The sequence below is a fragment of the Phacochoerus africanus genome, chromosome 4 (genome assembly GCF_016906955.1).
Source record: "Phacochoerus africanus isolate WHEZ1 chromosome 4, ROS_Pafr_v1, whole genome shotgun sequence".
Classification (NCBI taxonomy): domain Eukaryota; kingdom Metazoa; phylum Chordata; class Mammalia; order Artiodactyla; family Suidae; genus Phacochoerus; species Phacochoerus africanus.
In genome coordinates this window covers 91157217-91182515 of record NC_062547.1, presented here as the reverse complement: position 1 = coordinate 91182515, position 25299 = coordinate 91157217, and the positions used below count along the sequence as shown (strand labels likewise).

At 40.2% G+C, this 25299-nt stretch overlaps 1 long non-coding RNA gene across 1 annotated transcript in view; it reads left to right on the top strand.

Annotated features, from left to right (window-relative positions):
- The first annotated feature begins 2251 nt into the window (after positions 1-2251).
- LOC125126147 (uncharacterized) overlaps positions 2252-25299 on the top strand; it is a 41058-nt gene continuing 18010 nt past the window's right edge. Inside the window, exon 1 of the long non-coding RNA XR_007134518.1 lies at positions 2252-2470. This is a non-coding gene — a long non-coding RNA (uncharacterized LOC125126147). The remainder of the gene's footprint in view (positions 2471-25299) is intronic.

Below are 25299 nucleotides of genomic sequence, written 5' to 3'. Positions count from 1 at the left end.
TTAATGTAATTTAAAAAAAAATGAAAATGAGGAGTTCCCTTGTGGCTCAATGGGTTAAGGATCCGGTATTTTCATTGCAGAGGCTAGAGTCGCTGCTGTGGTGTGGGTTTGGTCCCAGGCCTGGGAACTTCTGCATGCTGAGGGTATGGCCAAAAAAAAAAAAAAATATATATATATATATATATATATATATATATGAAATGATTACCCAAACTCCATGAAGAATAAAACATAATTTGAAATAAAAATGAGCTGTGTGTTTTACAACCCTGTACTATTACCCAACAGCACGTCTCCCACCAGCAGTTGATTAGGGTTGGTAATGGTGTAAGCGCAGATTGGGCAACGCAGAGCTTTATATAAAGGCACAGTTTTTCACTGGAGTTTTTCTACTTGATTCAAAATAGGAGACAGTATTTTGATACATATAGAGAAGACGGTATATTCTTCCTTTGTTTCAGGCCCCAACACGGCTCAACAGGCTACTACATATTATTTTCCTAAATTTACACATTTCCCTAAATTTAGAGACAGGAGCTAACCTGCCCAGGGTCATGTGAACTCGTGAGTTTTTGCCTGGGGTTCCGTCCCAGCAGCTTGCCCTGCTGAACATGCTGCATCACACAGACTGTGGCTCTGCAGGGACAACATTCTTTCATGTTATGTTAAATGTTTCTGGCTCCCCAGGGGGCAAAACCATGTAAGCAGCATGTCTGTCTGGGATGTACAGAGCTTTGCATGGGTATGTCTGGCTCCAGGTGTGACTTGGAAGCAGCTGGACAAGACCTGGATCACAGGTGCCTCATTCTCCTCCAGCACAAGTCCTTTTGCCTTGATGCCTCATAAAAGTGAAATTTTGGTTTTCTTTACATAATATGCGATGATGTGAAAAAGGTCAGAAGATCCCACATGCTGTCAGATCCAAGCTCATTTCTACTTGGGAGTTCTAATTCTCTTTCATTCTCTCTGTACTCACCTCCTACCCTATCCCAGGAAAGGTTAGAACAGTGATGCTGTAACTTAGTCACTTGAAGCTAGTAATTTCAATAATTATGACATAATTAAGAGCTTCCTCATTCCATCACCTCTTGTATTAGCAGTGTAAAAGTCTATCTCTCCCACTGAAATGTGCAATTCCTTGAGTGGTTGGACCTTGTGTCACTACATGGTGTATCTTTTTCCTTTCCTGCTTCAACTCTAGAGTCTAGCACAGTGCTTTTTGCATGCATCAGTGCTTAATAAATGCTAATCGGAGTGAGAATTAGAATATGAAAATGTTTTGTTGTGTCCTCCTAAGGGAATATGTTGGGAACATGCAAGAACATACAGATCTATTCAGAATTCTTCAAATAAGCTCATGATCCAGTAAACTGCTCGTTGTTACCATCTGTGCATTCACTCCTTCAAATACAATCATTTTGCCATAAGCGTGTATGACTTAGATACCACAAAAAACAAAAGAGCAGTTTTAAGTCCCAAACTCAAAACTGGGCAATTTAGTTGTTAAAACTATTATTCAATTGATAGTTGCTTTTCATTCAGGTGCCCAACTGAGAGAGGAGGCCCACAGTATAATTCACTAGAAGAAGTTCCCCTTTAAAATTTATTAGTGGAAATTTAGGACATTGCTTGAAGTTAGTTTATAAAATTCCGGCATGCTTTCTTTCTTTTTTTTAAAAGAACTTTTTATTTATTATTATTTATTTATTTTTTGTCTTTTGAAGGCCGTACCTGCAGCATATGGAGGTTCCCAGACTAGGGGTCTAATCAGAGGTGTAATTGCTGGCCTGTGCCAGAGCCACAACAACTCGGGATCTGAGCCGCCTCTGCAACCCACACCACAGCTCATGGCAACGCTGGATCCTTAACCCACTGAGCGAGGCCAGGGATCGAACCTGCAACCTTGCGGTTCCTAGTTGGATTCGTTAACCACTGCGCCACGCCACGATGGGAAGTCCAATTCTGGCATGCTTTCTAACTCCATTTCTGGGAAGTTGTGCTATCTAGTAAACATAAACCAGCTTGAGGGTTAATTTACTTATAGGAGGTGGGGGGGGGGGAGGTGGCTGTATTATTAGGTCCGCCCAGCAGGGCTTTTTGGTTTTCTTTTGTTTTTAAAACCAAGACTCTCTCTTCTTGAATACTTCTGTGGGAAATGTGTTGCTTGGCAACCCCCCCCCCCCACACACACACACATCCTCACCCTCTGCACTGACTGGGGGCCATTTACTCTCAGAGAAACCACCAGGAGGAAGCCGCCTGTGAGGGAGATGAGCTGTCAGCAACACTGCACTCAGAGGACTGCCCTTGCAGAGAGCTGCAAGCAGACAAACCAGAACTCCAGAGCCCCTGGTCTCCTGGCTCATTTGAATTTGTCCTCTAGTCTGTTACATATTTTTTTCACACGTATAATCGTTTGTTTGCAGTCTGGAAATATAAAACCAGTCAAGAAACAGAGGCCAGAGTATTGGTAAGAAACTTCTAATCCACATTTAATATCTCACAATGTGTGTGGTAAGCAACTGAGTGATTTATCCTGTTCTCCTCTGTCTGCGTCTCAAGTTCTGTGTACTTCCCTTTGGATGGAAGTCATCTGTTGTTCTGCTCACAGCGTGTTAGGAGCGTTTGAAATTCAATGCGACTAGAGTGGAAACACCTTTTTCATTGTTTCTCTTTTCCTTGTGTTTTTCTACTGATTTTCACCCAGAGATTAGGTTTAAAATAGCAAACAGGAATAATTCTGGGGAAAAAAAGAAGTTGAACAATGGAGGCAAACAGTGTGGGTTTATTGCGAAAGGGGAAAAATATCTTACAAGTATTGTCTCATCTGGTGGTCACAACAATCCACTGAAGACCCCTGTGTGTGTGTGTGTGTGTGTGTGTGTGTGTGTGTGTGTGTGTGTGTGTGTGTGTTGGGAGCAAGGTCCTATTATTATCTCCATTTTGCAGATTAGTACCTGCAACTCAGAAATGTAAAGTAACCTTCGAGGTCACACAGCTGGTGATTTTCAGGGCTAGGAATGAGGCCAGGCAATCTTAAATCACTATCCTGTACCGTATTGCTGAAATAGCTTTAAATTACTCAGTTCAGGGAAAGGGAAGTTGCCTACATCATTAATGCATGTCGATTATGCTCAGATGGTAAAATCGAAATAACTCAAGTGATCTCTTGGAAAGATACTCACATTAAGAGAGCATCTGCCTGGTGTTCGTCTCCAAGAGAACGTGAATCAGTGAGAAGGTTAAAACATCCCTGCTTTGCTATTGCAACAGTACAACATGACATTATGGCATAATTCTGGGCCATCGGAATTTTCCCTGGATAATTATAAAGCTCTGCTTGTTCAGACAACCTGGGTTTATTGGTCCCTGGGAGGGATTCAAGAAAAAGGAGGGGAAAGGTTGCAGAGATGGTGTGAAAGGACCTTGGGGAAAGGGACCAATCAGAGCTGCTCTCCGTGCTGGTAGAAATGAGCCCTGCTCCTCTTTTGTTCCTGCTCCAAGTTATTTGGCATCCTTTTCTTCTCTCTTCTTGATTCTATTACACTCCCTTGGGGCAGAATGATAGTCACAACAGCCAATTAGGGGGACACTGAAGGAAGAAGGGTCCCCAGTGACAGCTCCTTCTCTGTCCACAGAGAAACAATCACCTCTCTGGAAGTGGTTGTAATTGCCCTGCTTCTTTTTTCTTTCCAGCCTCCCCATCTCTGCCCTCTCAATCAAGCTCCTTGGCCTAAAGCTAGTGAATTACAGGGACCAGAACAGCATGAATAGGCTCCATGCAGGTGGTTTGAATTAACTTGCAGGCAAACCCAAGCCTCCTTCTGGGATCAGCTAGCGTTCATCCCCAAGCCCCGCAAGCACCAGAGTGTTTCTCAAGGTGTGCACTTGGACCACCTGCATCAGGCTCACGTAGGAGCTTGTTAAAAAGGTAGATTCCTGGGAGCCTCTGAGTCAGAAGCTTTTAGGGTGAGGCTGGAAAAGCAGCATTTTTAAAAAGCACCCCTGGTAATTCTTGAATACATATAGTTTGAAAACCACTGCCCTACTACTTGCAAAATACTTTTACATAGATTGCCAGGCTCAAGTCCCAGATGCTCCAGAGGTTTGTTTCCTTATGCCCTTGTCTGTGCTGTTGCTGGTTTCCTCTGCAATCAGTCTAGCACCTCCAACCAGTGGGTCCTCTGTTAACAGGCCTGAGAAAACAAAGTCAATTTCCCTGCTAAAGGGGACAATGAAAGGAAAATCAAAAAAGCTTTAAAAAAATAAAAAGACCAGAAGTGAGTTACTCCTAGTGGAGGATGGAGACTTAGTCTCAGCCAAATCTTCGGCACAATGCCTGAAGCAAGACTGGGCTTGAAACTGGCTTTGTCTCTCTGCCTCAGTTTCCTCATCTATTAAATAGGGGTAACAAAGTATTTAGCTCATAGGGTTGTTGTGAGGATCCAGCACTTAAAACAGCACCTGGATCAATCATAGCAGCTAGCCAGCCAAGGAGGCAGAGGATGGCATGTTGACAACCTAAAATTCAATAAATCCACGAGTCTCCAACTTATAGTTCATAAAACTTAAATACTATTGTCATTTTTTGGATGCTTCAATAAAGATGTAAGAAAAATATTAACAGAACTCACATAGAGGTTTCGCATCATTGGCACCAGTGATAGTTTAGGCCTGATACTAATTTCTCGAGGGCCCAGGGATTGTTTGGTGCATATTGGATTTTTTTTTTTTTTTTGACCAGCATCTATGTCCACTACCAGTACTAGCCTCCTAGCTTTGACAATCAGAAATACCTCCACATATTACCAAATGTCTCCTGGGGTGAGGGGCAAAATCACTCCTTGTTTATAATTGCTTTATATTCATCAGTTCACATTTTCAGAACTGGTCACAGAAATTATATTCGCTCATTTTCTAACACCCCCTTCAAGGGAAGGAGTGCCACTCGTCTATCATTGCTCCCAGTTTATGAATTAGAAGATACTGAGATTAAGTGGCTTGCCCAAGGTCACCCAGCTGATTCTCAGGATCCCAGTTTAGTTCTCAATTAATTGCTGCCCTCCACATCCATGTCTATGAAATGCAAAACTGTTGAGTGCCAGCTAAATAAGTTTTGTAATTTCTGATGACTTTTCATCATTTACTTTGGCAAAAAGTGAGTAAGCAAGTATTGTGGATTCAAATTCTTTTCCTTTAGCCCTCCATCATCTTCTTTCTAGAAACTATTCTATAATAATGCAAGAGTGTCCATAGGCTCCTATATATACCTCAAGAGCATGGTTCCTTATTCTTTCACTGGATGTTCATCAAACATCCGCCATGTGTGTACTGGTTTTTGTGCTACCCATGGGGAGAGTAGGCAGTTCAAAGGGAGGACCTTCCCTTAAAGAGCTTACAAGCTAGACAAGTGAGGCTCAATCACACATAACACATATGATGATAAGATACCCCAGACTGGTAAAGCATGCAGGTATGAAATAGCTCTGAGCTGGAGAAATTGCAAGAGCCTGGATTTGATGGACTAGTCTATATGAGAAGTGGCAGGCAGTAAAGCTAGATAGGCAAGGAGGGGCCAGATCATAAAGGGAATCTGAAGTCCCCTGGGAGGCTGGATTTTATTCCATGGGTGTTGGGGAGATGCTGGAAAGAGAGACCCAATCAGATTGTGTTTTAAGACAAATCAGTCTGGCCTAGACCAAAAAGAGGGACCCTTTAGTTTTGTATGAAATTAAAGTCTCCAATGTATAGTGCCAATTCCCCCCTCCACCACCCCCCACCAAAGATCCAAAGAAAAAGAACAGAAAAGATACAGCTGCTCTGGCCTAAATGCAGAATCCTTTAATACTATCTTCTAGATGATATACATGTGTGTTTACTCAACTCTCAGATTTAATTGGATTTAAATAAGAATCTGAGCACAATCACCCAGAAGGCTTGACATAAATAGGAGAGTAGCAAGAGGTCGGAGAAGACACATCCTGTCTGTTCCTATTGAAAGCAGACTCAAACCTTCCCCACCTGCATCTTCTTTCCTCTCCAATAAAAAGCTGCTCCTCATATTACTAAGAAACAAATATGCATTCGCAGAGTCTGCATTCAACAACCTCCATCTCACCCCCACCTCCCAAAAAAGGTCAACCAAATGCTATAGTTTGGATTTATTTCTTTTGTTATCTGCATCAAGCCTGATAAGAAGGCTTTATTCTACTTTTGGCTTTCTCAATCTACTATAAAGCCAAAATACAGTTGGGACACTGGCCATCATTTTGCTGGCTTACGTCTGGCATGTACACTTGCAGAGATTATTTTCCTTCTTCTTTTTTTTTTTTTTCTTGTCTTTTTTGCCATTTCTTGGGCCGCTCCTGCGGCATGTGGAGGTTCCCAGGCCAGGGGTAAAATTGGAGCTGTAGCTGCCAGCCTACACCAGAGCCATAGCAACGCAGGATCTGAGCCGCGTCTTCGATCTACACCACAGCTCACGGCAACGCCAGATCCTTAACCCACTGAGCAAGGCCAGGAATCTAACCCAAAACCTCATGGTTCCTTGTCAGATTCATTAAGCACTGAGCCAAGATGGGAACTCCCTGATTCTTTTCCTTCTAATGACAGTTGTCTGCTTGCTCTTTGAGGAAGTAGGTGTAGAGTGTCCTAGCCATTAAGGCCTCATGATCTGATTATAAAGCCTTCATATGATCATGGTTAACTAGGTCTCCTTTAATCTTGGAAGTGATGTCCTTTGAAAAAAATAGAATTCTTAATTAAATATTAGCCCCTAATTCTGATTTGAGTCCAGTTATTGTCAAAAGAATGAAAATGAACTGTATGTGACAGGGAAATTGAGAAACTATACCAGAAATGAATAATTAAGGAAAATGAAATAGTCCTTCAGGAACTATTAAATATGTACATTGTTGCTGAGGCATGAGAGACACAAAATCACTTTGAGAAACATAGTGTTCACCGACAAGCAAGATGAGACTCCTCTGATTGAGAGTATTCATATAGCAGAAGAAATAATGGATTAGTCTGTCGACTATAGAGAAGAGAATTCACTCAAGTGGTGGCTCTTGGTGCCACCTGCAGTTTCCATGGCAACATCATGACTGCCACACAAGACTTTCTTGTGATTGTCAGTATATTTCCACTCTCTAGTGTTCGATCTCTTTCCCTTCTAACCACTAACCACTCAGCACATTCTAGGAACCCTCTGTTATTGGCACTCCTCCTACTTTACCTCCAGGATTTGTGTCTTTACTGCTCTTTTCAGACTAGCAGCTCCCACAATCCAGGGAAGAAACTGGCTGCATTAGAATGGCCAGTCTGTGAAGAGTAGACACATGAATGCCAGGACCTTACTCCAGATATCTTTGTCATAATGTATTGGGCAGTGTCCAGGAATCTGCTTCATAAACTCCATGGATAATTCTGATAAGCAGCCACGTTTCAGAATCACTGCCTAGATGAGTGGTTCTCAAGCATGGTTACAAAATAGAATTATCCCTAGAAAATATCAATACCTAGCTTTTCCCCAGACTCTTTTTTTACAGGTGGAGTGTGAGTGTATATATTTTAAAAACTCTTTCTGAGTGAGTCTAATGCATCATGGAGGCTGAGAACCACTGGTGCAGACCTGTGATTCTCAAAGTGTGGTACCAAGACCAGCAGCAACAGCAGCAGCACCCTGGTAACTTGTTAGGAACCTAGATTCTCAGATCCTGCCATAGACCCACTCAATCAGAGACCCTGGGGATGAGCTAGCAATCTGGTTTTTTGTTTGTTTGTTTCCTTTTTTAGGGCTGCACCTGCGGCACATGGGAGTTCCCAGCCTAGGGGTCAAATTGGAGCTATAGTTGCTAGCCTACACCACAGCCACAGCAATGCCAGATCTGAGCTGTGTCTGCAATTCACCGCAAGGCCAGCTACTTAACCCACTGAGCGAGGCCAGGGATGGAATTTGTGTCCTCGTTGATACTAGTCAGATTCATTTCCACTGAGCCGCGACAGGAATTCCCAATCTGTGGTTTAATAAGCCCTCCTAGTTCTTGTGATGTGACATTGGGTAACACTGTTTCCCAAACCATTCTAATTAATCTCCTGTGACCAATCTCTCTGTTCCTCAGTCCATCCTCCACAATCAGAATGTTTCCACCTTGCCTCCTGTGCTCCACAGGACCCACCAATATCCTATACCTGCCATTCATGGTCTTCTCTAGTCTAGCCCTCCATTCTAGGCTTATTTCACCAGTAGACCAGGAGAAACCAGACTGCTGGCTGATCCCAGATAGTGGGTTTTCCCATCTTGCTAATGCTGCTCCTTTTGTAAAAACCCTAGAGGATGGGGACCATGTTGTCAAATGCCACAGTCCCTAACACAGCCTTGTGCACAGACTTGCAGGTGAATGGAGATTTACAGAAATAGTGATTTTTGTGCCAACTGTGAACTCTCCACTACTTAATTTATTACGGGTCCTCTATTCAACCTGGAGAGCAATGCACTTGGACCCTTTTTTGTTTTTCAGCGTTAAAGCCTATCAGGGCATGTGTAGTAGTCTCCATATCCATACTGAACAAAACAAGGCCATCAGTTCAGTATCAGAGCCATGTGAGGCTGTATGACTGGAAGGAGGCAGGGGCTCCTGGGATATGGGTGATGTTTTATTTATTGATGTGGGTGTTGGTTACATGTGTTCCCTCTGTGAGAATTCACTGAAGTAAATGTCAGTAAATGTCAACGATTTATGCATTTTTCTGAGTATATGTTTTTTCCTCAAGAAAGTTACAAAAAGTTGAGAGTTCCCGTTTTGGCTCAGTGGGCTACAAAGCTGACTAGTATCCATGAGGATGCCGGTTTGATCCTTGGCCTTGCTCAGTGGGTTGGCGATTCAGTGTTGCTGTGAGCTGTGGAGTAGGTCACAGATGTGACTCCGATCCTGCATTGCTGTGGCTGCAGCGTAGGCTTATAGCTACAGCTAGGATTCGACCCCTGAGAACTTCCATATGCTGCAGGGGTGGTCCTAAAAAGACCCCCCCCCCAAAAAAAAAGAAAAAAAGTTAGGAAAAGCCTTTTCAAGCAGTTTTTCTCTAGCTTTTCAAATTCTAATTCAACTAGAATTTACTAAGCATCAACATTGTTCCAGGGACAGGGTTGGGTGCTCTCACATTTTGTTCTTTCATTTTTACTTTCATAACCCGATAAAGAAGGAACTATTGTTATTGCTTTTTATTCTTAAGGAAACCAAGGCTGTGAGAAATTAACTATCAAGTTCTTGTGGGTGGTGGGTGCCGGGGTTGGGATGGGAGTCCAGCTATTGTATCACCAAGTTCAGTGGTCTTCTCACTGCTTCACTATGAAGCTTCAAGAGGGGTCTTACCTGGAATGTATGAATAAAAAGATAACATAAATTTGGTTCTCATTACTAGTCATCAAAAAGAAAGCACTGAGTTGTCATCTTAGCTTTTGTACCAAACATTTTGTTTTCTTCTTTGTGAAGAGGAAAAGTGTAAGGTAGGTTCAAAATATTGAATAACAGATGGGCATATTTAAAAGTGTGGCAGAGCCCTGAAGTTACCCTCAGTGCCAGAAGCTGCTGCACTGCCCTGCAGAGGTGCAGGAGAGAGACCAGGAGAGCTGGGGTGGCAAGAGAGGCATCAAGGGGCTTGAGGCCATGGTTACTTACTAATTACTGCAGAAGTATTTTAGTAGTAGCTTGTGTTGTATAGCCTGCCATATATTCTGCACCAACAAACTGTCAGGTCTGGGAGTAGTTGACTCTAAAATAGAATGTGGTTCTGCCCCATGGGCACTCCTTGAATGAAGAGAGAGGGAAAACTTTCTCAAAGGAAGAGCCTTCACTTTATGACTGAGAATCTTGACCATAACATATCATTTGTTGAGAATTCACGCTGATTTTTCTTTGCTGATTTTAAAGGTCGCTTGGTGACTCTGTAAATCCTTTTTGGATCTTTGTTCTTAGAACAGTGGTGCAATTAGCTTTCAGAGAGACAGGCATAACCTCATAATAAGGTTAAGTGTGGAAAAGAACCCTTCTACCTGTAAGTGTGAGAGAGAAAGCAGAAGGGGCGGTGGACGGGGAGAGAAACATTGCCTAGCAGAAAAGCAGGAGGGAACATCCATCAATGATTTTTCTGTCCCCATAGTTTTTAATCAGTTTTATGCATTTGGTACTGCCATTCCATATAGCTTTAAAATAATAAATACCGTATACTGCATATGAAACAAAACAAAATTGTTTAGGACTAAGTAGTGGAAGAAAACTTGAGCCTGTGACATCAATCCAGCTTTGCTCCCAGGTGTAAGTGGCTTTGTAGGGACTTGAGGAAGAGTATTTTAAATCTCTGCTATCTTGAATTCCCAGACAGTACAGAGGTTGCAAGTTTGGAAGGGTTAGAGAAAACTGTCCGGTCTCCAGTGAAACCCCCCTGTAGCTACTGATTTTCCTATATCCTCTAGCTGCCAGTTAGAAAATAGAAAAGAAAGTAACGAGAGTAATTAAAAAATTGTTCTCCAGACGTAGTAGGTCATTCATATGGTTGTGTAGCAAACTCCAATTTCCCCTCTTTCTAAAACCCTGAATTTTTTTTTAGTAGGCACCTGTCCACCCTCCCCACTCCAAGAGGAATCCCAATTAGATAGCTAGCATTGTTTGATAGAAATACAGAGAGTCATGTATGTAATTTAAAGTTTTCCAAGAGTTGCATTTTTAAAACATAAAAATAAATGGATAAAATTAATTTTAATATTTTGTCTTATAGTGAATACATAATCAATATAGAATTATTGGGATATACTATGTAATTTTGACATTAATCTTTGAAATCCAGTGCATCTTCTTCACCGACAGCACATATCATCTTAGACTAGCCACATTTCCAAATGCTCAGTAGCCATATATGGCTAGTGGCCACCATATTGGTCACTGAAGATCTAAGTGGACTATATATAATTGGTCTGGGGTGCAAGAGGCTGACAGTAGAGACCTTGCCTGTGTGCAAAGTTTCTCTTTTCTCTCTCCACTGGACAATAGTAAGAAAGAATAAAGTCCCGATGAACACTGTTAGCCTTCTTGGTACCACAAGGGGAAACAGCCTGTGGATGACATTGACACTGACTTCAGCAGAGAGGAAAGAAAGAACCTAAGGCTTTGGTGATATTATTGGGCTGCTGATCAAACTGGGAGTTTGCCCTGACTCTGGACTTCCATTTAATGAGACAATATTTGTCCTAATGGTTTAAACCGTCTTGTGTTACTTGCAGCCAAAGGAGTCCTTTCTACATACACCTTAAGACTGGTATGTGGTCATTCTTTGTCCTATTAGTATATCTTTCAAGGTTATAAAATAGGAGAGGAAGAACTAACGCACATGAAGTTAGAGGAAAAAAATATATTGAATTCATCGCATTAAATATAATGTTTAAAATGTACGACATGACAGCCATATGCATAAGAAACAACTGCAAAGCTCTCATATTCACTTTCTGTTCCAGAGTCAGGCATCTGAATTCTGACAGTGAATAAATCCTAGGGAAGAAAACCCCAACCTTATACCAGATTTACAAGGAAAGTTATCTTGATAAAATCTATATGAACTACAAAGTTATGAAGATGAAGGGAAAGCTGTTCAATAAAACTAAAGCCAACCTTTCTCAAAGAGATACCCTTAGAAGTGTGGTTCTATTTTTAAGTTTCCCACAAGTGCTAATTAGAACACACATTCCAATTAGAATTAGATTGCACTTCAGGAAGTGAATTATTAAATGACCTAGCACATTTTGATGTTTCAAATGCTGAAACTCCTAGCTTTGGAGGACAATGAGTCTTTAATGATAATTTATTCCCCTCTTGTCCCCATTATTGCTAGATAGCTGGGAGTCCTAGATACTTACGGGGCTCCAGGGACATAGTTGTGGGTGTTTTTAGAGGAGGAGACCAATTAGCCAGTTTGGTTTCACAAAGAAGCAAAGATTGCCCTGAGGTGAAAAACTCTGCCTCAGAGGGCACACCCTTGAACTTTAACTGTCTTTTTGGCTAATCATTAGAAGTCAGCAAAGAATTTGTTCTCTTTCTCTCCATTTCATTATCTCCACTCTTCAGTCTAAAAGGCACACACTTTCTCTTACTCTGAAGGTGACAATAAAGACGGAAATTTACCATATACATAAAAGTAAGCTACCACTTGGTACTAGTTTTAGTAGCACTTCTGTTGCTTCCAAAAATTGCCTTAGGTCACCTAAAGTTGACTGTCTCTAGAGATAAATATCTGAAGATTTTACATAAGTAATGGGTGTTTTCAGAACAGCATCATTATCTGAGGCTCCATGAAAGTGACAAGCAGCAGCCTCAAGGTTGCTGAATAATATATGATTGCATATTGGACTCCTACATGGATATAAAAAAGGACAAAAAGTCAATCACCATCTAAATGACACTTTTATTCTTTCTCCCCCTATTCCTTTACTTACCTCATTCAACACATCTTTGAGACTCTTTTATGTGCCAGGTACTGTACTGGGTACTTAGGATCTTTTGAGTAAGATGGCAGATTTCTATCTACTCAGACTTCTAGTTCTGGAGGGGCAGGGTGGATGGAGCAGGTGTAGGGGAGCATGGAGAATGGTGAACGAGCAGGTCATTAATTCCCAGAAAGTGCTACCTTCTTGTACCTGAGGAGGCCAAGGGATGTCTGCCTATTGTCTTAAAGGGTTTTCCTTTTTCTCACCACCAGGTGTCTGTACATTCTACATTCCTTCTGAATCTCACAACACTTAACCACCTTTCTGGCTACACGGTGAATTTAGTGACTTCAGATTGCCTGGTAGAAGATGAAAAGAAACTTTTCCTTTGGCTGGAAGGAAGAAACCATTTTTAAACTTTTTTTTTTTTTTGGTCTTTTTAGGGCCACACCCATGGCATATGGAGGTTCCCAGGCTAGGGGTCAAACTGGAGTGAAGCCACTGGCCTAGGCCACAGCCACAGGCCTACATCTGTGACCTGAACCACATCTGCGACCTACACCACAGCTCAGGACAATGCTAGATCCTTAACCCACTGAGGAAGGCCAGGGATTGAACCCGCATCCTCATGGATACTAGTTGGACTCATTACCACTGAGCCACCATGAGAACTCCCTGTTGGGTAAAACTTGTGTAAAGTTTTAGGGAGAATGAAGTTCAGGGATTGGTAGGATTTCAGAGGCATGAATTCCATCAGTAAAAGCAAGGTTACTCCATGAGAGACTGCTGCTGATTAGTTGGTTGGCCCTCAGAGGTTTGTTTTTTTAGAATAAGTTCCTTTATGACTGGCTAACTTTTAGAAGAAAGGGACTGACGATGATTGGTTGGCCTTAAAAGAGTTCACAGGGGTGAGTTGTCCTGATTCACTGAAAGCTGTCTTATCACTAAAGCTACAAAAATAACCAGTCTTTTTGTAGCAGCGTGGAACATTTTTTCTCACCCTACATTCTCAATCTCCCTTATCCTGTTCTACCTGTACCCTACTGTACTAATGTAATAGATGTTTACTTATTACGCTCAGTGTTTATTGTCTGTCTTCCTTTGCTAGATTGTAACTCCACAAGTCAGGCATTGTTGGTTGTTTTGTTTCCTGATAAATTCCACTTTTCTAGAACACTGCCTGGCACACGGTGAGTACACAATAACTACTGGTTGAATTATTGAATGTTTGAACAGTGCTGGCCCTAAGCAAAAGTTTGCTTCCAGTTAAGACCAGTGAAGTTTATTTCTATACCTTTTCCTCCCTTCCTAGACAGTCCTATCCTGCCTGCAAACATGTATTTTACTGTAGTGCTCCGCTGTCATGATAGGAATATATTTTAGTCAACATTTTTTGTTCTCAGGGGCATGTAGTTTTTTAGTTTCAGTTTGGTTTGAGGGTGGTTCCAGGATTTGGGGGCCCTCTTCAAGGAAAAAAAAAAAAAAACTACAAAATTACAAATACAAAATTTGCTTGGAAAGAGCCCAGGCAAATGGAGCTCTGACTCTTCAACTTCACTCATTTGAGCCTTCCTGATAGAATACAAGGCACCACTCCCGTCTATTATCACTGGTGAAGGAATTTCAGACAGTAGCAAACTGGAGAAACACTGATGTTTCCTAGCATAAACTATGATGTCAACAACAGGTAGGAGTTAACTAACTAAAAGGTAAAGAGAAAAACAACAACAAAAAAAGTAGTTTGAGTCTGTCAGCAATAATGCAAGTTAAAGTGATTTACCTAAACCATTTAAGGTTAATTACAGTGAAACACAATATGGGTTATGTATGTCATTAGTTTGACATTAACTTGGGCTGCCACAGGAACTTGCACTTGATTCTATGCTGAGCCAAGGAGCTTCTTTGGTTTCTGACATGCAGCCCAAAGCTTTCAATTTTTTTGTTAAAAGCAAAGGAAGGCTGGAATAGAATCAGAGTGTCTGAGGCACAAAGAAATCCGAGGGAAAGGAGAGGCTGAAGACATTAACAGTATCCATAGCCTCTAATGACTTTCCATTCATCTCCCTCCAGCACCTTATCATCTCTCCTGTCAGGTGGTGCTTTGTTTAATTACTTATTTGATCTGTCTTCCCAGCTATATTGTGAGCTTCATAAGAAAAGGGGCCCCTTCCAAGTCCTTTTTGCTCCCTCCTCGGCACTGGTGGTGTGTCTGGCACATAAAAGAGGTCGATTAATCATTGTAGTATAGATTTGTTTTATGAATGAATACATGAATTGAAGAAATTTGGCTTTCTTCAGAATCCTTCACTTGGCAAAACATCCCCCTATTCTTTTTTGTATTTCACTTATTTCTACATCAATAATTCCTTTTGCTCCTTATGCCCAAGGCTGGAAAACTTAAATCCCTTTATGGGAAATTCCCTAATAGCAGCTGCCTTAATCAGAATTAATTTGACCTTTAGTACATCTAGTCTGTATTTTATTCTACCTATCACCTTCATTTTTATTGTACTATATTAATAATAGATGCAGGGCAAGAAAGATGGAAAAAAAATGGAACACACTCTCTTTACCTAACTTGAGCATATATTTGGCCCCAGTAACTCTAAAACATCTGATGTTTTTCACAGGGAAATTGGCCACTTATGGTCTCTGAAGTTGCTGCTTTTGTTTATTTGACACATTTTCCATAGTCTTGTTACTAGTAATTTCAGAGGTCCCAGGATGAGAAACGATGCCCCACCCTCAACCCCACCCCCCAGTGAGTTCAGTAATTCTATCATCCAAAGGTCTGAGAGTGGTAACACTTACTTTTTGATAATTTGGCTAAAGAGGAAGTTTTATGGAATGTCCTTTATGTTTTCAGAATGTATATTTAACACTAGAAAACCTGCTGGCAATTGTGCCAACACTTAAGCTATTATTTCTTTCAAAAAGGCCTATTCTATTGCATGTGCCTTTTAAATGTAACTTTAAAATTTGAGTTCAAAGACCACCTCTCCTTTCACCAAACTGCAGGGACTTAGGAATGGTGTGAATTCATGACCCATTCTATTCCCAATAATTATGGCCCCAGTAATTCTGGTGACAAGTTTCCTCATCAACCACCCCTGTCCTTTGTTGTCGTCCACCTCCCCAGTGTCCTTCTGATGCCCAGCTTCGTATTTCCTGGCATGGACATTTCCCTTGATCACCTAAGCGTGTGTTCCATCTCTGGGAGAAAGCTGACAAGAATTAATTACACATAAATGTGATTATGGATGATAATAAACTCTTCTCAGTTAAGATGTTGCAGCTTAGCAGCAGACTTTTAAAATATTATCACTTTGCAGATACAGCATTTTAATAACCACACATATGGTCTCCCTCAATACTGACAATCCTGTGAAGGGGAAGACGTGGCTGGAAATATCCTGATTTTGCAGATAACAACACTGTGGTTATGAGGGCCTAAATGACTTGCTGACACAGTATATAGCAAAATCTGAACTGAAACTAGGCTAGGTGAAGATAGTCTTGCCTCTTTCTGACACCAGGTTGCCAGCATTTGGGATGATCAGATGATGAAATTTTGAGTAGCAAGGCCAGCAATAGGAGGGATTAGGAGGCACATCAATTTCTCAGTACTTCCTGAATAGCCATTTCTTTACATTTTTTTTTTTTTTTAACAGCCACACCTGCTGCATATGGCAATTCCCACACTAGGGGTCAAATCAGAGCTGGAGCTGTCAGCCTATCCCACAGCCACAACAACTCAGAATCTGTGCAGCATCTGCAACCTACTCTGCAGCTCGAGGCAATTCTGGATCCTTAACCCACAGAGCAAGGCTAGGGACTGAACTCGCATCATCATGGAGACTACCTCGGGTCCTTAAACCACCAAGCCACAATGGGAACGCTCTGAATAGCCCTTTTGATTCTTGGAATGCTCCTCTTTTGCTTCTTTAACTCCACTTTCACCTTCTCCCCCTCCCTCTCTGACAGCATCTTATAGTTTCCTAAGCAAGAATCCTCTTCCCCTTGAAGCCCTCTATGGTTTTTGAACTTCTTTGTTTACTTTGGATTTTTTAAATTACTCAAGGAATTTTATTACATTTATAGTTGTACAACAATCATCACAACCTAATTTTACAGCATTTCCATCCCAAACCACCAGCCCATCCCCCCACCCCCCAACCTGTCTCCTTTGGAAACCATAAGTTTTTCAAAGTCTGTAAGTCAGGATCCGTTCTGCAAAGAAGTTCATTGTGTCATTTTTTTTAGATTACACATGTAAGTGATAGCATATGATGTTGGTGTCTCACTGTCTTACTAACTTCACTTAGCATGATAATTTCTAGGTCCATCCATGTTGCTAAAAATGACGGTATTTAGTTCCTTTTAATGGCTGAGTAATATTCCATTGTGTATATGTACGACCTCTTCTCGATCCACTCCTCTGTCGGTGGACATTTAGGTTGTTTCCATATCTTGGCTATTGTATGGAGTGCTGCAATGAACATTGGAATATACGTATCTTTTCGAGTCATAGTTTTCTATGGATAGATGCCCAGGAGTGGGATTGCTGGATCACAATGGTAATTCTATTTTTAGTTTTCTGCGGAATCTCCATAACGTTTTCCACAGTGGTTGCACCAATTTATATTCCCACCAACAGTGTAATAGGGTTTCTTTTTCTCCACACCCTCTCCAGCATTTATTGTTTGTAGACTATTTGATGATGGCCATTCTGGCTGGTGTAAGGTGATACCTCATAGTGGTTTTGATTTGCATTTCACTAACGATGAGTGATGTTGAACATCTTTTCATGTGTTTTTTGGCCATCTGTGTGTCTATTTTGAAGAATTATCTGTTTGGTCTTCTGGCCATTTTTTGATGGGGTTGTTTGTTTTTTTGGTGTTTTTTGGTTGTTTGTCTTTTTATTGGTGTAGGAGCTTTGTGTATATTTTTGAGATTAATCCCTTGTCAGTCGCTTCATTTGAAAATATTTTCTTCCATTCTGTGGGTTGTCCTTTTGTTTTGATTAGGGTTTCCTTTGCTGTGCAGAAACTTTTAAGTTTCATTAAGTCCCATTTATTTTTATTTTTATTGTCATTACTCTAGGAGGTGGATCTGAGAAGATATTGCTGTGGTTTATGTCAGAGAGTGTTTGGCCTATGTTTTCCTCTAAGAGTTTTAAAGTATCTGGTCTTATATCTAGGTCTTTAATCCATTTTGAGTTTATTTTTGTGTGTGGTGTTAGGAAGTGTTCTAATTTCATTCCTTTCCATGTGGCTGTCCAGTTTTCCCAGCACCACTTATTGAAGGGGCTGTCTTTTCTCCATTGTATATTCTTGGCTCCTTTGTCATAGATTAGTTGACTGTAGGTGAGTGGGTTGAATTCTGGGCTTTCTATCCTGTTCCACTGATCTATATTTCTGTCTTTGTGCCAGTACCATATGGTTTTGACGGCTGTAGCTTTATAGTATAGTCTGAAGTCAGGAAGCCTGATTCCCCCAGCTCCATTTTTATTTTTCAGGATGGCCTTAGCTATTCTGGGTCTTTTGTGCTTCCAAAAAAACTTTAAGAGATGTTGTTCTAGTTCTCTGAAAAATGTCCTTGTACTTCGATAGGGATTGCATTGAATCTGTACATTGCCTTGGGTAGTATAGTCATTTTGACAATGTTGATTCTTCCAGTCCAAGAGCACAGTATGTCTTTCCATCTGTTTGTGTCATCTTTGATTTCTTTCATCAGTGTCTTATAGTTTTCAGAGCACAGGTCTTTTGTCTTTTTAGGTAGGGTTGTTCCTAAGTATTTTATTCTTTTTGATGCGATGGTAAATGGGATTGTTTCCCTAATTTCTCTTTCTGATCTTTCATTGTTAGTATGTAGAAATGCAGTTGATTTCTGTGTATTAATTTTGTATCCTGTGACTTTGCCAAATTCATGAAGAGCTCCTACAGTGTTCTGGTAGTGCCTTTAGGATTTTCTAGATATAATATCATGTCATCTGCAAATAGTGATAGTTTTATTTCTTCTTTTCCAATTTGGGTTCCTTTTATTTCTTTTTCTTCTCTGATTGCCATGGCTAGGACTTCCAAAACTACGTTGAATAGTAGTAGTGAGAACAGACATACTTGTCTTGTTCCTGATCTTGGCAGGAATCCTTTAAGCTTTTCACCATTGAGAATGATGTTACCTGTGGGTTTGTCATATATGGCCTTTATTATGTTGAGTTAGGTTTCTTCTATGCCCACTTTCTGAAGGGTTTTATCAGAAATGGGTGTTGGATTTTGTCAAAGGTTTTTTCTGCATCTATTGAGAGCATCATATGGTTTTTATTCTTCAGTTGGTTAATGTGGTGTATCTCACTGATTGATTAGCAGATATTGAAGAATCCTTGCATCCCTGGGATAAATATCACTTGATCATGATGTACAGACCTTTTAATGTATTGTTAGATTTAGTTTGCTCCTATTTTGTTGAGGATTTCTGCATCTATGTTCATCAAAAATATTGGCCTATAATTTTCTTTTTTTGTGTGGTATCTTTTTCTGGTTTTGGTGTCAGGGTGATGGCAGCCTCATAGAATGAGTTTGGGAGTGTTCCTTCCTCTGAAATTTTTTGTAACAGTTTCGGAAAGATAGGTGTTGGCTCTTCTCTAAATGTTTGATAGAATTTGCCTGTGAAGCCATCTGGTCCTGAGCTTTTGTTTGTTGGAAGTTTTTTTGTTTGTTTGTTTTTGCTTTTGCTTTTTAGGGCCACACTCGCAGCATATGGAAGTGCCCAGGCTATGGGTCAAATTGGAGCTGCATCTGTGACCTACCCCACAGCTCAAGGCAATGCCAGATCCCCAACCCACTGAGCAAGGCCAGGGATCAAACCCTCATCCTCATGGATACTGGTCATATTCATATTCATATTCATTGCCCCAATAGGAAATCCCTACTTTGTATTCTTCATCTGTAGCATCTTAGTACTTCATTGGCTTTAACTACCATCTTTAGGTTGATGACTTTACAAACTGAATCTTGAACCTAGGTGAGTCTCTGCAAAGTACCATGCTGGTACACACAGCTGCCTATTGGGCAGCTCTTCTGGATGTACAATTATTACTCTAACAAGATATGGCCAATTCATTAGCTATGTTATAGACTGAATGTTTGGAGCTACTTTGCACACTTCCTACCCCCCCCCCCACCTTCACACTTTAAAGTCCTAAGCCCCAGTGTGATGGTATTGGGAGGTGGGTCCTTTGGGAGATGAGATAATGAGGATGGACCCCTTTATAATGGGATTAGCCCTTGTAAGAAAAAGAGGGGATACCAGAGCTTCCTCTCTGCCATGTAAAGTGAGATGGTGATCATCTGCAAGCCAGGAAAAGCACCATCAAGAATCATGGACTTGAAGAATAGACTTGTGATTGCCAAGGGGGAGGGGAAGGGAGTGGGGTGGATGGAGAGCTTGGGGTTAATAGATACAAACTATTGCCTTTGGAATGGATTAGCAATGAGATCCTGCTGTGTAGCACTGGGAACTATGTCTAGTCACTTGTGATGGAGCATGATAATATGTGGAAATAGAATGTATGCATGTATATGTAACTGAGTCACCATGCTGTACAGTAGAAAAAAAATTGTACTGGGGAAATAACTTAAAAATAATAAAAATTTAAAAATAATAAATAAATAAGTAAAAGAATCAAATATGTCAGCACCTTGATCTTGGACTTAGCCTCCAGAACTGTGAAAAATAAATGTCAATTGTTTAAGGCATCTACCCTGTGGTATTTTGCTATGGTAGCCCAAGCCAGCTAAAACAAGCTACATTCCCTACCTGCTACCTTTACCCATTGCCTGCAATAGGAGATTCAAACTTTGCTACGAGGCTGTTTTCCAATTTCATCTTCATAATTCCCCCTACTCCTCATCCCAGCACCCATGCCAACCATGTTAAAGTACTTGGGGCTCTCTGAGAGCACCTTGCTGTCTGATGTCTTTCTGCCTTGGCATCTGCACTTCTTCCTTTCTGTAAAGCTTCTCTTCTCTTGTCTGCCTGATATACTTACTTATCCTTGAGGTTATCCCTCTAGAATCATCTTCTCTGGTAGGTGTTCCTTGATTGTCCAGGTAAAGTTTAGTTATAGTGCACCCCAAAATCTCTCCATTAGAACAGAACTTCTCAAAATGTCAGGGGTAAGAGACCAGTAATTTTTTTTTTTGGCTTTTTTTGTCTTTTTGCCATTTCTAGGGCTGCTCCCACGGCATATGGAGGTTCCCAGGCTAGGGGTCTGATTGGAGCTGTAGCTGCCAGCCTACGCCAGAGCCACAGCAATGCGGGATCCGAGCAGCATCTGTGACCTACACCACAGCTCACGGCAACGCCGGCTCCTCAACCCACTGAGCGAGGCCAGGGATCGAACCCGCAACCTCCTGGTTCCTAGTCAGATTCGTTAACCACTGTGCCACGACGGGAACGCCATTAATTTTTTTTTAATCTCCAGTCTATCATGCACTAATAACATTGTAAAATACAATTCAAAAAAATTCATTGAAAAGTGAAATAAAAGGATATAAACTACAATCTCAGTTTTTAATCATTAGATGCAACAGACACAAAATTATTCTGTCAATATACTGTGAAAGTTTTGAATGCTTATTTTCCATTTCTTTACTTATTCTGCCATAGAAAACATCTTGTGGATTGCAGTTGCATTCAGATCACACACTGAGTAGCATCATGCTTGAGCACCATCAATACTATTTTGCATTTTAAACATAGATCAAATATTTTCTTAATAGCAGAGGCCATGTTGTATTGATCTTTATCAAGGCATCTGTCATTTTGTGCCCAGTGAAAATAGGTGGATGAGCAGGCCAGGGTGAACCAGCTCAAGCCTAATCTTTTGCAGGGACTTGTGGCATTCCCCCTAAGAGACATTCTGCACTGAATCCTTGCAAGTGCTTACTCAAGATCAGACTGGAAATAATCACAATCCATTCATATTATAAGAAACATATAAATTTAATATTTTCAGTTTTAGTCTTTTTCAGCTCAGAGGCAGCCCTGTTATAATCTCTTCTGAGAAGAGAGAAGAGATAAGAACAGAGTGGAAAATGTAGGATTCCTTCCAACAGGGGAGGAGATAGCCCCTCATCATGCTTATCCCCTGCTTTTTATGCATCTCCACTGTCTCACCTCATTATATGTGTGGTTCCTTTCAAACCACAGCATCACCTCACCTTATACACTGGGTGTCTCTCCCTTGGTATTGATTCACTTTCCAGGCACACTGCTGTGCATTCAGCAGATTTAGAGGGAAAATAAGTGGTATAATATTGTAGCACTACTGACAAGGTGACTTAAAATTGTATTAGATAATCCTGTTCTTAAAAATTCCTTCACGTTCTCATTGGCTAATCCCTCCTGCAGAGCTGGACATCTCACCACTTTATTGGGACCCTATCTTTTCAATGGGTTCTTCCACGCCTCCTTAGGCTGCTTTGAATTGCTTCTCTCTCACCTATGAGTTTCCTGTTTCTTTATTATGCAAAGTGCCTTATATCTCCCTGGTTTTTGCAGTCTCTCTCCAAACTCTTGGTTATGTAATTCAAGAGCTACAAATGAATATTGCAAAATGTATCACAGAATGTATTATAGCATGCTGTGTAGCCTAAATGCCTAATCTCAACAAAGTGTTGGAGAAAACCAGCAGGGGTTTCAAAGCACTAAGGCAGAAATCTGGGATGAGTGTTGATGACACTTTCCTCTTCTTTTCCTTTTTAAATCTAACAATGTTGAATATCTTTTCATGTGCTTATTGGCCATTTTGTCTTCTCTTGAGAAATATCAATTTAAATTCTCGGCCCATTTTTAATTGGGTTATTTGTCTTTTTGAAGTATAAGAATTTTTAGTTGTAAGAATATATTTTGGAAAGCAGATCCTTATTAGATTCACGATTCATTCTGTGGGTTGTCTTTTCTTTTTCTTGATAGTGTCCTTTGAAACACAGAAGTTTTTATTTTAATTAAGTTTCCAATTTATTTTCTCTTTGGTATCTCATTTTCTTTTAAAGGTTACTTTTTCACAATTAATTTACAGCATCATAGGAATGATAATACTCCCAAATGTTAATATGCTCCAGAATCACTTGAGAACTTTTGAAAAATGAGGATTCTCACATCCTGTTCTAAAAAGTTCTGACTCAGTAGGTGTGGCCTGGACCCAAATAATCTGTATTTTAATGAGCAGTTCAGGAGATTTTCATGTACGAGGTCTAAGGACCCCATTTCAAGTTACCTTGTTTTCTAAGAAAAGAACTGACTCTAGAGGTCATCTAGATTTATACCCCTGAAGCAGACCCACCCATGGTGACCCAAATGATTCATGCTTCTAGTATAATCCCTTCCTCTTGAGCAGATGAAGCCTGTGATTTACTTCTGATCAAAAGAATATAGGAAAGGTGATAGGATATCACTCCTGGGATTGTTTTGTTATGTAAGACCCCATCTTAGTGAAATGGAGAGCTTCTCCGGCTGTCTTTGAAGAAGCAAATGGCCAGAGTATGGACTGCTGATGGAGAGGGCTGGGAACTGTGGGTGGCCTACAGCTGGTGACCAATAAGCAACGAGGGCCCTCAGTCCTACAACAGCAAGGAAATAAATCCTCCCAACATTATGAATGACCTCAGAAACAGATTCTTCCCCATTCAACCCTCCAAATCAGTCCAACATACTGATTGTTGACTGTTGAGATACAGAGAAGAAGAGCCAGAAAAGCTATGCCTAGACTTCTGGTCTATAGAAGCTATGACTTAAATTTTTTTGTTTGCTTGTTTGTTTTTGTAGCTGCTAAATATGTGATAATGTTACAGAGCAATAGAGAGAAAACAAATGCTCTGCCTCAACCTGTTTTAATCCATGTCTCCCATTTTATAAATGTAAATTTACACATTTACCACTCCTTTAAGGTTACCTAAAATACAAAGTAAACATAAATACTTGACAAATAAAATAAAAGCAAAGACACAAGGGCTGCTTCGTTTTAAAAGTAGATACAACTCTATTTCTAATTTTGATATTTGCCTTAATATCCAAACAAATTTCAAATAGATGTAGTAACTTGTTCAAAGTTACAAAACTAGTTTTGGCTGTCACTATCATGTGCCATCTCCTTTCTAAACAGCTCTTTCAATCTTCTTGAAGAAACAGACTATACTTAATATTATTCTGACCACTTTTCCAAAAGAAAAATTAAGGCACATAGTCTGACCAAGAAAAATTTCCAGTTTGTACACATATTAATAGGAGAGGTCTTGTGATATATAAATATTAAATCATATGTAATTATACATTGAAAATAAAATGGAAGTTTCATTGACAAGATTAAAATGACCCAAAACCAAGGCCTTTTGAGAACCTCTATTTCATGGCAGCATAATTAATCAGCACAGTGTCTGTGGGGCCCATGTTGTCAAGAATCACTCTGGGGCACTGGTTAAATATATGCGTTCCCCAGCTTCCAGAGCAGGGGATTCCGTATGCTAGCTAGTGCCCAGGTAAATCCTATGATGAGGCACATTTGGGATACTGGGTAATACAAAATATCTGCTAACTGATTAATTAACAGATAGATTGATGTGTAGATATTCAACCATTTAATTGCTAATATACACATTCAGCTTCATTATTAGGTTTTAGAGCTAGTTCAAGTGGAGATCATCTACACTGAAACACATCATTAGTTAAGTATGGAAGAGATTAAATGTGCTGAATTTATAATGCAAATGACAAACCTTTTTTTTTTTCCATTTTGAAAGTAAGAAACATGAGGAAGGAGTGCTCATCTTCATTATACACATTTTGGGAATTTATCATTGCTAATACAATTAATGGACATGGCCCATCTACCTTGAGAGGAAGGCAAGGAAAGGAAAATTGAGGACCTCTCAGAATGACAAAGAAGAGCAAACAGAAAAAATAGAATGAAAAGAAACATTCAGTGGCTTCTTAGCTTTTAATAAACACTCATATTCTGAGTTTGAATCCCCTCTTGATTAAGTGAATCCAAAAGGAAGATTTTAAAAGACTTCCCCCGCACCATGGGCACACTAGACCTTGTGGTTAGCAAATAGGTCTTGCCAGTTTTAATAGATTAGTTGCAAATGAATCAGAAACATGGGGACTATATGTATTCATATTTCTAAATAGGGGAAAGGTACTTGGAAAGTACATTTGGTTAATGCCAAAGTCTAAATGTCTCAGAAATAGTATGTGGTATTTTCAGAAAACAAAACATTTCCACTCTGTCAGCAGTCTAACTTCAACGTATTTATATAATGCTTAGCTAGCCTTAAACCCAAATTAACAGAAAGGTTCACACTGCAAAATAACTAATGTTTTTACTAGTTCTTGAGTACTGACTTGGCTAGTATCTACTGTTCTTAGTTAATCGCACCCTCTCTAATGTTCAGTGTTTTTTTTTTCCCTCACATGGCACAATAAAGGAAAAACACAAAGGTAAGTGGTTCCAAGGTCAATACATGCTCATTCTCACATCTTCCCATTGGTTAGTGGATCTTCAACAGATGCAAACAATATATAGAATTTTGCCTATATTCTCCAACGTATGTTCTTAAAAGAACAATCAGTAACACAAAGTTAATACAATACTAAAATATAATATGCAGCTCAAATCATAATTGTGGTTGTATAGCTAAGGTGACTCTGTATAAAGAAGAATAGTATTCTATGTGATGAATATTAGACTTGGTGTTTCCCTTTTTAATTTGTTATATAATGTTATTTTTATATCCCATCCAGATAATCAGTTATTAACATTA